The sequence below is a fragment of the Euphorbia lathyris genome, chromosome 8 (assembly GCF_963576675.1).
Source record: "Euphorbia lathyris chromosome 8, ddEupLath1.1, whole genome shotgun sequence".
Lineage (NCBI taxonomy): Eukaryota > Viridiplantae > Streptophyta > Magnoliopsida > Malpighiales > Euphorbiaceae > Euphorbia > Euphorbia lathyris.
Genome location: NC_088917.1, coordinates 19,144,473 through 19,160,716, shown reverse-complemented (window position 1 = coordinate 19,160,716; position 16,244 = coordinate 19,144,473). Strand labels below are relative to the sequence as shown.

The following is a 16,244-nucleotide window of genomic DNA, read 5'->3' as shown; positions in this document are numbered from 1 at the left end:
GTTTGATTTACGATAAACTGTTTTGTTAATTAGGGATTTTTTTTTACTATCATCCAATTTTAATTAATCCATCTTTCAATATAAATGATAGTAAAAATTAATAACTTAATCTGTAAAAAATAAAAAAGATAAGGCAAAAAACTATATTTAAGGGTTTTCTTTTTCAGCAATTATTTATTTTACATTATTTCAGAACTTTGTACGAATAAAAAAACTGTAATGCTAATCAACTACATCTATTTTATTAATCATTTTTTTTTAAATAAGACAGTTTGCAATAGTCTATGCTCTAATAATTTTATATCAAAAAAGTATAATTCACAATTCCATTTGCTTTCATTTTATTAATTGAAATGTTAGCATAAACTATGGTGGATTTATAAAATTAAATTCAACATTAAATAATTCTCTGGTATGTGTGCATTGTATCATCTAACTTTTGAAAATATTTTATTGTTTTTTCTAATACAATGATAAGAGAAGTCACCATTTAAAATTAAAGATATGGCTGACCAATTATTAAAAAAAAAAAAAACTTAATATATCATTTGCCCTAAATTTATTCAAAAAAAACTTGATTGGTTCCTTAAACTTTTAAAGTATCAAAATAACATCCTCAACTTATATAAAATATTTAATTAGCCCATTAAATTTGCGTAAAATGTAATCAATTGATCATTCGGTTGCAAAAAAGTAAATTAAATGCGGAAAATATATTCCATGCATCTTAAAATGTTATTACATAATTCAAAAATAGATTAAAAATGAAGTTATTTACTTCTTCAACTATAAAACTTGTATTCGCTAATATTAAAACCATATACCCCCGATCTTGGTCGTTTTACTTTTTCTAAGACGCGTGCAATACATCTTTCTCATTTAACTTACTTTTTTTTTTGCAACCAAGTGATCAATTGATTATATTTTGTGCAAGTTCAGGGGACTAACCGAACATTTTATGTAAGTTTATAGGGCTATCCAGACACTCTGAAAGTTCAGGCGCCAATCAAATTTTTTGGACAAGTTCAGTAGGCAAATGATGTATTAAGCCTTTAAAAAACAAAAAAAAAACTGTAATATTAATATCCGAAAATAAAAATAACGTGTTTGGGTACAACAATTAATAATAAACTTCATTTTATCAAAAACATTAAAAAATTAAAAAATAAAAAAAAAATAACAAAATTCAACGAAAAGCAAATGATTCTTGTGATGGATGCAACTGACTAAGATCTTCTGTAATCTGTATTTATCCTTAATTAATTGTCTTGTTAATTATTATATTTAACAAATCCAAAGATTCTTGTGCCTCGTCATCAACAAAAACAGACCAACAAAAAATTAATAAAATATAAATTAATGTTATGTTGTTGTCCTAAGAAATTTCCTCTTCTGTAAATAAAGACAGTTTACAGATATTTGGGATTTGTTTGTAAGGGTATTAAAAATTTGATTGCTAACGATATGATGTATATTTGATACGTAATATCCGATTGATTACATAGAATTAAACTACTATTATCTTGATTATATGCACAAAAGTCAAATAATTATTTGTTTTAGACGAAACTAAAACAAATCTTCATTGGTTATCTCATTTGACAAAGTACATGATCATTCTTTAGTTATTTGATGATAAATATATCACGTTATTAAGTCGGATTATCTTTTGGAGCACGGATAATCTTTGATGTAATTAATAGTGGGAGAATGGATCACTATAATTTTCGTATTACCGGTCATACTTTGACTACACTCAGGTTAATTGAGAGATGAAACAATATATTTACGAACTAAGAGCGATTGTGCGTGAGCGTGTGTGTGAGAGAAAGAGAGTTGGGTGGGGGTATCAAGGGCGAGAGAGATAAACTTTTAGGTTTCTTAGCTTGCTGCATTGATTATATTAAAATTAGACCTGGGCATGGGCCGGTGAGCCCATCCGGCCCGGCCCTAGCCCGTATAAGCCCGCCAAAAATTGGCCGGGCTTGGACTTTATAAATTTTACATCGGCCCGCCCCGGTATATATGTATATAGATATGTTTATATAAATTATAATATATAACTATAAATTATAATATATTTTTATAAACATAAATATAAATAACATTTTTTTTTTCCAGAAAAACTGAAGTTTGCTGTGATATTTTTTTAAATTATAATATATATATATATATATATATATATATATATATATATATATATATAGGAGAAATCAGGTGTGACACATTCTTTATGGTGTGACAAGGCTTATTGTGTGACAACAGTGACTTTTTAGTAATTGTGTAAAAAACGGAGTGGTATATTTGTAATTTTACGTGCTTAGTATAAATAGTTATTAAGTTAGGGGTATATTTGTAATCTTCTATATTTTTCTCGTTCTTTCTTCTCCAGTGATTCTCTGATATTTCTCTCCTTTTTCCGATAGCGCCGATCGTTTTTTTGTTGATTTTTTGGTTCGATTTCTTTGTTCCGTCTCTCATTTTGTGTTTTTTGGAAGATATCAGTGAGTTCCTGTATGTTTTCGTGTTTGTTTTCATCGTATTTATGTTTGTTGTTTGTTCATTTCCCTTCGTTTTTTGTTGAATATTTTGTTCCACTTATGGCTCTGATTTCCTATATTTTTTACTTTATCGGTAGGTTCGGGTATCCTTTTGTGTATTTTTGAATCGGTGAGTTCCTCTGTGTTTTCTTTGTTCATTTTAGATATTGTGTTATGCATGTTCTTAGTTTTTTTGTTTATATGTTCTGTTTAGGTTTTGTATTTTGTTTCTTATTTTTTAGGGTTTCAACGGCATTTCATTTTGTTTTTTCATTCTTTCCGTCTATCATTTGTTAGTTTTCTGACTTGTATATGTGTTTTTTTTTGTTGTTTTTCAGTATATATCAGAATGTCTAAAGCTACTTCTAGTAGGAAAGATTGTTTGCGTGAGAATGTTATTGATCCTGCGTTGCTTGATGCTATAAACTCTGATTATATGGGAGATGATGACGACAGGTACTATTTTGTTACTTATGTTTTTATGGAACAATATATGCATTCGTTTGGAACAATATATGTATTCGTTTGGAACAATATATGTTTTTATATGGAACTATATATGTATTCGTTTCGAACAATTTATGTATTCGTTTGGAACAATATATGTATTCGTTTGGAACAATTTATAAGTTCGTTTGTAACTATATATGTATTTTGTTGATCCAGTATTGTTTTAATTTTGTTATTTGTTATGTTTCAAGGGTTTTTGAAAAGAATAGTGATGAAGGAAGTAAACAGAGATTTGTGAAGAAATCTCATGCTTTGAAGAAAAAGTCATCAAATATTGGTGTTCCTGTTGATGAAAGTTCTTCTGATGCTTTGAAGGACGTAGAAAGTTATTCTGATGCCGATGAAAGTTCTTCTGATGCTCGTGATAATATGAATGATCCTGATTTTGTTATCAGTGCGAGTACACCATCTGAAGAACAAGCAGATGATGAATATATTGTTTCTGGTTGTGTTGGAAAGAAAAGAAAAGTTGGAGTTAATTTGAAGGGAGATGGTTCTTCTAGGTTGAAGATGAAGAAGGTTGAGGTTGTGAAAGTATCTGGTGGTTCTAGATTGAAGAGGAATAAGGTTGAGGTTGTGAAAGGAGTTGGTTCTTCTAGATCTGTGAACCGTGATTGTGAAAGAAGGATTGTTGCTATTCTGTTATGGAGCAAGATTTATCTGGTGTAGTATTGAATTAGAGGGTGCGTCCAACAACATTTATTAAGTTTGTTAAAACTATGCCAGAGACACACAAAGCTGCCATTAGGAAGATATGGTTTGGTGGTTTTTTGTGTCTGGATATTGGGAAGCTCAATGGAATGTTTTGTGGCAAGGTTGTGGTGATGGAATTAAGGCCAACGTATGGCAGCGTAAATATAAAAATTTTAACCTTTTTCCATTAACCCAAGATCCGTTAATCGTTATTTCATATAAAGAGGGATAGAAGGAAATACCTTATGACGAACTATCTACCGTTGCAAGCGAAGTGCCCTCAACTCTTACTCCGAGTTCACGAGCACAAAACAAAACACAACCCAAATCAAGTTAGTGATCAACCATGGAAAAACAATCAAGTATAGATTGTCTCTAATAAATCAACACAAGATCAAGGATAAAGAGAAAGAGATGAAATCAATTGAATCGGTAGGAAGCGGTGGATTATTTCGTCCTCGTCTAGGGGGTCGAAATTCTCTCTCTTGGTTGCTCTAGTGTGTTTCAAAAATCACACATATAGGGGGTATTTATATTCTCTTGTATCTAAACCCTAGTTAGATAGAATTAGGTTACTGAATAAGAATTTAATTCGGAATATAATTCTTATTTATTATCTATAATTATATCTTAAATATAAAGATAATAATAGTAACCTTATAGGATAATAATAGGAGCAATTTAATCTAATTAGAACTCCTAACTTATTTATCCTTTAATTAATTTAATTCACAATCATAATCTAATTAGAATTGTTAAAATCAAATTAAATTATTCATGTATTTTCATACATGAAAATCGCCCCCCTTATATACTGGGCCTTAGTGGACTCAGTTGGGCTTCCATTAATTAATTAACATCTGTTTCTCTTTTGGACTCCAAGTCTTATGTGTGACCCATTAGGTTCTTATTGCTTCTAGCCGTATGCAACTATTAAATTAATTTTCACAGAATTATATTTAGTCTTTGTATAACGGAATGAGTACGCGAAATGTGATTAGCAAATCCGAAACATTCCCCCAGAGCTATAAGAAGACATGTTGATTCTGTCGTTGACATTTCCGTATTAGTTATAGTATAATTCGATCCTTTATCAACTACATCCTTGAACTGAATCTTATGACTATGGATAATGTCAAGTCACATATAGCGAGACATTCGTTTTACTTGTACAGGCCGAGTCATCTCCAATTAGATAGGTTAAGTGAAATCTGTATTTCAAGTCTTAAGCTATCACCTTGCAAGGATTTAGAGTCAAGTCTTCCACAAGCGATCCATGGACGTATCTCCCATTTATCGGGAGTGATAACTGCTTAATCCAATGTATAACTATCCTGCAATTACTTCCTGTGATACCCAACGTCTGCCGTTCACACCCTAGAGTCATCTCTGTTATGGATCGTGTTACAACAGGATCAAAGCGTCACATTCCGTAATCCATAATTACTAATTAACATTCCTTTGAGTCTGAGGATTACTTATACCTATTAATACCAATGAGATGAACAGGTGACAAGGATGAATCTACCCATCCTGTTATCTCAAGTCGGGTCCCCAATCCTAATGAACTTCTTTTCATTGGATCCATGTAACTGTCCAGATATCTGTATATATGAAGCTTGTGAGATCAGCTTTCTGTCTCGACAGAAGACATTGTTACATGCAAGTCTCAGCAGTGATATGTCAATCCTAAACATATTACTTGACTTGGGGTGGTTTTAAGTTTATTAGTTTATCATAAAGTTTCGTCTCACTTCATGCTTGTATGAACACTTTATAATCACTTTAAACAAACTTATGGATTTCCTTTTATTAGACTTTATTTAGTTCTTAAAAAGGGATTGCCTTTATATAGTTATGAAACCATATCTCATTAAAACAAACGATATAAAGAACACTTCATTTACATTAAGTTCGTATCCTAGTACAATTATCTATAGGACACTAAACCCCAACATACTCCCACTTGGACTAAATCCAATTGTTTCTACAACTTATCCCAGTAGAACTAAGATGACGATCATATACTTTCTGGGTTAAGGGCTTTGTCAACGGATCTGCAACGTTGTCCTCAGTAGGTACTCTTTCTATTCTCACATCTCCTCTTGCCACAATTTCTCTTACAATGTGGTATCGCTTCAGGTAATGCTTGGATGCATTATGAGACCGTGGTTCCTTTGCTTGCACAATGGCTCCATTGTTATCACAGTACAGTGTAATGGGATTTACAATGTCAGGCACCACACTAAGTTCAGTAATGAACTTCTTAATCCAAACCGCTTCCTTAGCTGCTTCCGCAGCAGCGATATACTCTGACTCGGTCGTAGAGAAAGCTACGCTTCCTTGCTTGGAACTCTTCCAACTGACCGCGCCCCCATTCAAGATAAACAGGTATCCTGATTGGGATTTAAAATCGTTCTCATCTGTGAGATGACTTGCATCTGAAAATCCTTCCATTTTCAGATCCCCTTCTCCGTACACTAGGAACATGTCTTTAGTCCTTCTCAAGTACTTAAGAATGTTCTTGACGGCATTCCAGTGCTCGTCTCCCGGATTACCTTGGTAACGACTCGTTATACTTAACGCGAATGCTACGTCAGGTCTAGTGCAAAGCATAGCATACATAATCGAACCGATTGCGCTGGCGTACGGGACTACAGCCATACGCTTCTTATCATCTTCAGTTTTAGGACATTGATGATTGTTTAACTTTACTCCATGTATCATGGGTAAGTTACCTCATTTCGATTCAACCATGCTAAACCGCTTTAGCACCTTTTCGATGTATGTAGCCTGTGAAAGACCAACCAGTCTTCTTGATCTATCTCTGTAGATCTTTATACCAAGTATATAAGTTGCTTCATGTTAAGCCCAAAATATACCTAAAATATCATTAACATTTACATCATTTTTATTACGAATTTGTGTTATTTATATCTGTTTAGATTACTTTTACTTTCGAATATCTTTCTTTCTTGCAAGGTATTTGAATATTTGGTAAAATCCAAATAGGAACGAAAAAGGATCTAAAACAGAAGAAAAGCCCTACAAAAGGAGTCAAAGACGACGTAAATCGAAAGCGCCAAGTCGAGGACACGAACGAAAGCAAGAAGTAAGAAAACCTGCCGGGCCGCGACAGTGGATCCCAGACCCGCGGCCGCGACACGCGTGGTATAACCTTTTCTCCCCTTCGTTCGTCGCTCAGCTCAGTGCTACGTCATTCACGGTCGCGGATTACTATCCTCGGTAAGTGCAGAAATTCACCAAGAGCATTTAACACATGCTGAAAATCCAAGAAACGCGTTCGTTCAAGTGGATAAAGACGTCCTTTCACAACGGACACGACTCTTAACCAACGGATACATCACTTCAAACACAACCCTTCAACATCTATAAATAAAGAGTTGATGTTGAGAAAAAGTGTAATGAAATGCTATAATATAGATATAGAAATCAGAGCGTAGAACTTATGTCGAAGTTCTAAGTAAAAACATTTCGAGAGTTAGAAATTAGATTCTGTACAAAACAAGATGAGGTACACATATTGTTTATAGTTTAATTACAACTCAGTAGCGTTTAGACATTGTTCCAGTTTTAGTTTGCATCATGGTAGTGGCCGACCGAATCCCTATTACGAAGTTACAACGAGAAGATTGAGTAAAGTGTTCGCCCCCGAGCCTGACAACCTCCTAGGAAACCCAAGGAAGCGGAACCGATCAAGCCCTTCACTTGCACGCCCTCGAAGAACTCGATGCTCCTTATTCTCTGTAAACTTGTATCAATTTATATTTCATCTAATAAAGTCCGTTCTATTCGACAAATCGTTATGCAGCACTTATGGTAACCAATCCAATATAAGTGAGGCTGGTGTTTTCATTAATATGCACTTGAATTCAAAATCATTACAAGGAAACTTTGTTGAACACTTAGGCAAATTATCATCTCGAAAGAGTGTTAATTTGAGTAAGGGCAACTATCCCGAAAGGGTTTTGTCGCGTTCAAAGCCAATTAATTAGAGGTTCCGTCATTTATTTCATCATCATAATAATACAAAGTTTAAGTTGTTTTCTTTGCTTAATGCAAATGAACAAATTCATTCATTTTTCTAATAAGTTCTAAATGTTCCTATTTTGTAAAATTCATCCTTAAAATCAGAAGATCTTTCTAACAATCGATTTATTCTAAATACATAATCTTATTCCAGCATTTTCAAATACTCAAAGTTCACAAATTCAATTAAACAAATTTCCTAAATTCAATTAAACAAATTTTCACTTTTCATTTACATTTAATAGTAAATCTAACTAGTTCGAAATTAACAGATTCAAAAATAAGTTTTTCGTTAAAAAACGTATCCCTGTGGGATCAATATTTTTATTACTACAAGCGAAACCGTGCACTTGTGGAAATCGCTCAACAAGTTTTTGGCGCCGTTGCCGGGGATACGCCAAAATGTTTGACAAAATTTTTATTTTTCGTATTTTATTTTCGAATATAGGTTTATACATTATTTTTATACAATTTTTATATTTTATTTATTTTCAGCTATATAACACATTTGCTTTCAATTTTGTTTTGAAGGTAGTTTGGCTCGTGTTACAATTTCAAGTTGATGCGCAGTTCACGAAATTCGGGCACGCCACCAGATCCTTTTGATCCAGAAATTGAAAGAACACTTAAGAAAAACAAGAAAAATAACAAAAACAAAGACAAAACACCCTTAAAAACCAAAGTAGTCCAGCCACAAATCATGGCCGATCCACCGACACTTATGGATTATGCTAGGCCAGGAATGGCCGGTGTAACTAATAGTGTAGTTAGACCCCGTATAAACGCAAATCAATTTGAAATTAAGCCTGCTTTGCTTAATATGTTGCAAAACAACGTAACGTTTTACGGATTGCCTAACGAAAACCCTAATGCACATTTGACAAATTTCTTAGAAATTTGTGACACTTTTAAAATTACTGATGTAACAGCCGAAGCAATCAAACTTCGCCTCTTTCCTTTCACTTTGAAGGATAAGGCAAAAATTTGGTTAACTTCTATGCCTACTGCAACATTTGAAACTTGGGACCAATTAGCCCAAGTATTTTTACAAAAATATTTTCCCTTAGCAAAAACCGCAAGAGTCATCAAAGAGTTGACATCTTTTACACAAAATGATAATGAAACTCTTTATGAAGCTTGGGAACGTTTTAAAGAACTTCAACGTTTATGCCCACACCACCAATTGCCAGATGCACTTTTAATGCAGACATTCTATAATGGATTAAATCCTACGACTAGAGGTTCATTAGATGCTATGTCTGGAGGGTTATTTATGAAGAAGACGTCCGCCCAAACAAGAGAACTTTTGGAGGAAATGGCAATCAACAGCAGTATGTGGCCCGCAGAGCGTGGACATATACCAACGGCGAAACTATCATCCTCATGTACATCATCGGTTAAAGGTATAATGAATCTTGATCCTGTAGCAATGTTACAAGCCCAATTTTCTGCCTTATCGCACAAAATTGATAAATTTATGGCACCATGCGATCCTAATGATCCGATCCAGAGAGACATTGATTACGAAGGTATGAATGAGATAGAACAGGTAAATTTTGTCCAAGGACAAAACCAAACTACTAATCCTTATTCTAATACTTGTAATCCTGGATGGAGAAATCATCCTAACTTTAACTGGAAAGATGGTAATAATAATAATAATGCAAATGCTAATCAATATCGTATAAATAATTATCAAAACCAAACAAGAGATACGATTAGCACTTTATCTTCAAAAATCGACAAATTTATAGATGCTATGAATGGAAAGGTAAGTAATCAAGACGATGGCTTTAAACGGATCGAAAATAAATTCGATCAGCTTATCAAAAACCAATCATCTAGCATCCATAATTTGGAGGTTCAAATTGGACAACTTGCTAAATCAATTCCATCCCGCAAAGAGGGAAGTCTTCCCAGCCAAACGGAAGAAAATCCGAAAGAGCATGTTAAGGCTATCACTCTTCGTTCGGGGAAAAACTATTTAGGTCCGGAAATGCCCGGAATTTCAACTTTACCTGGAAATGATTTACCAAAATCCAAAGAAGATACATTAAAACAAAAAGATACACCAATTGACTCTAATCCGAAACCCTTTGTACCAAAGCCACCTTTTCCACACAGGGTCCGAAATAAGGACCATGATAAACAACTTTTATCATTTTTAGACAAACTTAAAAATTTGCATATAAATTTAACATTCATGGATGCAATTACGCAAATTCCTAATTATGGAAAATTCTTGAAAGATTTAATTTCAAAAAAGATTAGTTGGGAAGGAATTTCATCCATTTCACTTTCTGAAGAATGTAGTTCGATAGTATCAAGCAAATTACCTACTAAACTCAAAGATCCCGGATGCTTTACCATTCCGTGTACTTTGGGAAATATGAAATTCCCAAGCTGTCTTTGCGATTTAGGAGCTAGTATAAACTTGATGCCATTGTCTATTTTTGAAAAATTAGGTTTAGAAGAAGACATCAAGCGTACCAATATGGTTTTGCAATTAGCGGATCAATCCACTAAAAGACCATATGGTATAATTGAAGACGTTTTGGTAAAAGTTGACAAATTTATTTTTCCTACTGATTTTGTTATCTTAGATTTTGCTTATGATGCTAATTGTCCGCTAATCTTTGGTAGACCATTCATGAACACGGGACGTGCTCTAGTTGATGTGTCGGAAGGAAAAGTAGTTTTACGAATAGGTGACGATAAGATCGAGTTCGATATGAATCAAGCGATGAAATATCCTATGGAGGATTTCGCTTGTATGAAGCTTGATTTAATTGAAGAATGTGTTAATGACATTGTTCAAAGAGAAGAAATAATAGAACCTATAATGGGTGAAGAATTAGAAGATAAGGACCCAGAGCCTTTGATTCGAGAAGATGGACCAGTTCCGCCTTCAGTAATAGTTCCACCTAAATTAGAACTTAAAGAACTACCAAACCATCTGAGATACACTTTCCTAGGCGGAAGTGACACTCTACCTATAATCATCTCTAATAAATTAACAGAAAATCAAGAAGAAAAATTGAAAGAAGTTGTTAGAAATAGAATAGGAAGTATGGGATGGCAGATTTCAGATTTAAAAGGGATTAATCCTAGTATTGTAATGCATAGGATTCACTTAGAAGAAGATAAGCCACCTAAAGCGGATAGACAAAGACGTTTAAATCCGAACATGAAAGAAGTAGTAAAAAATGAGATTACTAAACTTTTAGACAATGGAATCATTTATCCTATTTCGGATAGTGAATGGGTTAGTCCAATCCATTGTGTACCCAAAAAGGGAGGTATAACTGTAGTAAGGAATGATGAAGGTGAATTAATACCTACGCGAACCACCACCGGTTGGAGGGTTTGTATAGATTATAGGAACCTAAATAAGGCAACTAGGAAAGATCATTTTCCTTTACCTTTCATCGATCAAATGATCGAAAGGATAGCCGGTCATGCATTTTATTGTTTTCTCGATGGTTATTCCGGATTCTTTCAAATATATATTTACCCGGATGACCAAGATAAAACAACCTTCACATGTCCTTATGGAACATTTGCATATAGAAGAATGCCTTTTGGTTTATGTAATGCACCAGTAACTTTTCAACGTTGCATGACTGCAATTTTTAATGATTTCATCGAAGATATCATGGAAGTATTTATGGATGATTTTTCAGTTTATGGAGATTCTTTTGATGCATGTTTAAAAAACTTAGATAAAGTTCTTTCTAGATGCGAAGAAACGAATTTAGTATTAAATTGGGAAAAATGTCATTTCATGGTCGACGAAGGAATTGTTTTAGGTCATAAAATATCTGAAAAGGGATTAGAAGTGGATAGAGCAAAAACTTCAGTAATAGAAAAATTACCCCCACCAACAACTGTCAAGGGAGTAAGATCTTTTCTAGGACATGCAGGTTTTTACAGAAGATTTATAAAAAACTTTTCTGTGATTTCCAAACCACTTACTAATTTACTTATGAAGGATTCAACCTTCGACTTTAATGAAGATTGTATTAAAGCTTTTGAAACATTGAAAACAGCCTTAGTCAGTGCGCCCATAATTGCTAAACCCGATTGGGATTTGCCTTTTGAAATCATGTGTGATGCAAGTGACCTAGCAGTAGGATGTGTTTTAGGTCAAAGAAAGGATAAAAAATTACATGTTATTTATTATGCAAGTCATACATTGTCCGGTGCACAATTAAATTACACAACAACAGAAAAAGAGATGTTAGCCGTAGTATTTGCATGTGATACGTTTAGGTCATACTTGTTAGGATCTAACGTTATTATTTATACAGATCACGCAGCTTTACGTTATCTGTTTGCTAAGAAAGATGCAAAACCGCGTCTGATTAGATGGGTTTTGTTGTTACAAGAATTTGATATAGAAATTAAAGACAAAAAGGGGGTAGAAAACCTTGTCGCCGATCATCTATCGAGACTAGAAGATGAAAACGGTCCTATAGGTGAAACTGTCGGTATACGAGATGATTTCCCCGATGAACATCTCTATCATGTAGAAAGTATCATGTCACCATGGTATGCAAATTTTGCTAATTATCTTGCAACCGATATCGTTCCGGAAGGATTATCTCCCCAACAGAGGAAGAAATTTTTCTTCGATATTAAACAATATTTTTGGGAAGATCCCTTTCTATTCAAATCATGTGGTGACGGGATAATTAGGAGATGTGTTGGAGAAAATGAATATGAATCTATAATAACAGAATGTCATTCCAGCTCGTATGGAGGACATAATGGAGTTAATAAAACGGTAGCTAAAATATTAGAATGTGGTTTCTTTTGGCCTACAATGTTTAAGGACGTTGGTTCATTTATTACTCGTTGTGATAAATGCCAAAGAACGGGAAATTTAGGAAGGAAAGATGAGATGCCCCTCACAAACGTGTTGGAAGTTGAAATCTTTGACATGTGGGGAATTGATTTCATGGGACCTTTTCCGCCTTCCAATGGCAAAACTTACATATTAGTAGCCGTTGATTATGTTTCGAAGTGGGTTGAAGCAATTGCAACCCCTACGAATGATTCTAAAGTAGTTATTACTTTTCTTGACGATATATTTTGTAGATTCGGTTGTCCTAGATACGTTGTTAGTGATGGCGGTACCCATTTCATAAATCGAAATTTTGATATGCTTATGAAAAAATATGGAGTACGCCACCACGTGTCAACGCCATACCATCCTCAGTCAAATGGTCAGGCGGAGATCTCAAATAGAGAACTCAAATGGATTCTAGAGAAAACTGTTTCGTCATCAAGAAAAGATTGATCACAAAAACTCAATAATGCGCTATGGGCATACCGTACTGCATTTAAGTCACCAATAGGAATGACTCCATATCGTTTAGTCTATGGAAAAGCATGTCATTTACCAGTTGAATTAGAACATAAAGCCTATTGGGCTATTAGAAAACTTAATTTTGATTTACAACAAGCAGGAAAGAAACGTTTGCTCGATTTAAATGAGTTAGATGAGTTACGTCATCTAGCGTATGAAAATGCGAGGATTTATAAAGAAAAAGTGAAAAAATGGCACGATGCTAAGATTAAAGTCAAACACTTTAATGTTGGAGATAAGGTGCTGTTATTCAATTCACGGCTTCGTATATTTCCAGGAAAACTTAAGTCTAGATGGGACGGACCGTATTTAGTCGTCAAAACGTTCGACTATGGTTCTTTGGAACTTGAGGAAACCAACGGTAATCGTTTCAAAGTTAACGGTAATCGATGTAAAATCTATTACGAAAATATTTCCGAAATAGGACCTAGTTTCGTAACAAGATTTCCTGACATTTAAATCATTTCATTTTTCTTTTATTATTTTTATTTTTATTTTTTTATTTTTTTTTGTTTTGTTTTAGATTATATCATTTTAGAATTTTAGATATAGAAATATATATTCGAGTCATGATTAATTTTTAGGAATTTCATAAAAATTAGAAAATTCAGTGATTCTCAGTTGAGAATTTCAGATTCTCAGTTGAGAATTCACATATATGAAATTCTTAATGAGGTAGAAATATTTCTGGACTTATAGAGAATTTCAAATTCTCAGTTGAGAATTTAGGCATGGCTAGAAGTCAGGAAAATTTCTGGACTTGTAGAGGATTTCAGATTCTCAGTTGAGAATTCTGATTGAAAATTGAAGGGAAAAATTTCTGAACTTACCGAGGATGAGGATTCTCGGTAGAGGATCAGGAGTTTAGAGTTTTGACAACTGATTTTCGCAGGAAAATCAGCGTGTCGCGACCGCGGGTCAGCATCCTCGGTCGCGACACGGGGGAAATTTTGCCCAGATTGAACCTTTTCTCAGCAGTTGTAACTATTCAGAATGAAACACTAAGTTTTTCTCATTTCTAAACGGTTTGTTTCATGACTTTTCACTTCGAAACAACACCTCTTTTCGTCCTAGGATCTTATATATAGGTACTAGAGGTCCAGTTTTCTGTCACTTTCTTTTTCATCTCTATCAGAACTATCTCTGATTTTCTTACCATTCATAAAATCCAAACACTAAGTTCAGAACTTTTCTTCCTTACTCTTTCCAAAAATCATGGCTTCCTCAAACACTTCATCTAAGAAAGTTATTGCTTCACGCAATAAACATGTGGATATATCAGAGCGTTATGGATGTAACTTTCCCATCTTCAATCACGATGAGGGAAGGCGCTTCCTGAAACTTCGATACACTTTCTTTATCGGAATGCTATACATGGATGACTTTCTTAATGATCAATTAGGAATTAAGGAAGATATGAGTCGTCACATGGAGCGACTAGGATGGACCAGATTTGTCGATATGAAGTTTCCTATAATTGGAGACTGGATATTAGAGTTCTTCTGTACAGTGCGTTTTGTTAACAAACGTCGGGTGCGTCTCAGTTTTCGTCGGGATGGAAAAACTTTCACTTTTGGATATCCAGAATTACATGCTTGGTTTGGTTTTCCCTTGAAGGATACTACCAAATGTCATCATGGAAGAGATATGACGTCTACTGATATTTGGCGAATGCTCACCGGTATCTGGCCTTTCCACCCAAAACTTGCCTATAATAAGTCTTTCTATTCCAACTCTATACTATATTTGCATAAGTTTCTGAGTCACAGCCTGTTCGGTCGCACGTTCAGTAGTGTCGTCCAAGAATCTGATCTTTATGTCCTTGGCGATATATTTCAAGGCAACGTGGTTGATTCTTCAAAAATTCTGATGGAGGGTCTTGTTGCCGCATCTAGATCCAAGGCTAAGAAGGTTGGGTTCGGGAATATTATATGTGGAATAATTCTAGGGACCAAGGGAAGTATTTCTGTTCCTTGGAGTGATGCAGAATCTTTCCCGATGCTAGACTATGAATTTTTAGAATTTGAAGGTCTAGTGAAGCGAGTTTTTCGATCAGGACCAAATTTTCTTTCTGCACAAGAACGTCAAGCCTTCGTGCAGTTGAAAATAGAACGATATAGGGCTAAGAAAATCCCGATTGAAGGGGACGAATTTTTAGCATAGCTTGTGTTTTGTTTGTTTGTAAATATATGTTAATAAATAAAAATTTCTCTTTTGCATTATACTTTGTTTTTGATTATATGGTTACATTTTAATTTCATAAATTTAGACCAATGAATCAATTAAATGCAAACTTAATCATTTCATTAACTAATTAATTGATTAATAATTAAATTTCAAGTTCCTAACATAAGATTCATTTAACTTAACTTAATGAATGCACATAAATGTTTCAATTAATTTTAGTTCCAATCCTTTCATATTTCTAATTTTAACATTCATTAATTAAAGCATTTTCATTTTTTTTTTCTTTCTTTCATTAATAAGGATAAACCTTTGGTTTTCCTTATCATTTAATGATTTTCATTTATGTTTTAAGTACAGATTTCATTTTTCAAGAAGTTCAGGATATAATTTATCAAGAAAATGCACGAAATGAAGTAAATAAGCTGAATTTGGGTAGCCACGAGGTGATCCGCGACCGCGGATGCGCTTCCACGGTAACATCAGAAAAAATCCAGAAAATTTTAGACACAAGATTCGCTGCCCAGCGCGATTCGCGGCCGCGAATGTTGGATTCTCGATAACTTCAGATTTTTCTTCTCAAATTTCAGTGGAAATATTGGTTGAGCAACGCGATCCGCGACCGCGGATACATATCCTCGACCGCGACACGCGTATTTAAGGCACTCCAGGTCCGATTTTTGACCTATTTTTCCAACTCTTCCCATTTAACCTATACCTATTCCTTTTCCTATTCTCCCTCTACCTAATTACTTTTCCTATTTCAACTCTACCTATTCCAATTCCTATTCCTACTCTAACTATTTAACTTCACTACACAAATTACTGCTTTTATTGAAACTTTGGGATGGGAAACTTTTGCTTCTATGCGTTTTCCACAAATTCAAGAGTATGTG

The 16,244-nt window shown here is 34.1% G+C and overlaps 1 non-coding gene across 1 annotated transcript; it reads right to left on the bottom strand.

Moving 5' to 3' along the window:
- Positions 1 to 8,871: 8,871 nt before the first annotated feature.
- On the bottom strand, positions 8,872 to 8,978 carry LOC136204969 (small nucleolar RNA R71). The gene has a single exon (XR_010675779.1). It is a non-coding gene; the product is annotated as a small nucleolar RNA R71 (small nucleolar RNA).
- Positions 8,979 to 16,244: the final 7,266 nt, after the last annotated feature.